Raw genomic sequence first — 630 nt, 5'->3', positions numbered from 1 at the left:
GACCTAGAACATCGGATTCCTGCCCAAAAACTTAATTAAAGACTTATAACATACATTTTTAACCATAAAATATAACTAAAGACTTATAACATCCGTTTACTGACCATAAAACTTAACTGAAGACCTATAACATCCATTCCTGACCATAAAACATAATTGAAGACCTATAACAACCCTTTCCTGCCCCTAAAACATAACTAAAGACCTATAACATCCACTCCTGCCCATAGAATATAGCTAAGGACCTACAACATCCATTTACTGCTCATAAAACATAACTAAAGACCTATAACATACATTCCTGCCCGTAGAATATAGCTAAGGACCTATAACATCCATTTCCTGCTCATAAAACATAACTAAAGACCTATAACATACATTCCTGCCCATAGGATATAGCTAAGGACCTATAACATCCATTTCCTGCTCATAAAACATAACTAAAGACCTATAACATACATTCCTGCCCATAGGATATAGCTAAGGACCTATAACATCCATTTCCTGCTCATAAAACATAACTAAAGACCTATAACATATATTCCTGCCCATAGAATATAGATAAGGACCTATAACATCCATTTCTTGCTCATAAAACATAAATAAAGACCTATAACATACCTTCCTACA

This window comes from Palaemon carinicauda, chromosome 3 (assembly GCF_036898095.1).
Source record: "Palaemon carinicauda isolate YSFRI2023 chromosome 3, ASM3689809v2, whole genome shotgun sequence".
NCBI lineage: Eukaryota > Metazoa > Arthropoda > Malacostraca > Decapoda > Palaemonidae > Palaemon > Palaemon carinicauda.
Note: the sequence above shows the minus strand (reverse complement) of the source record.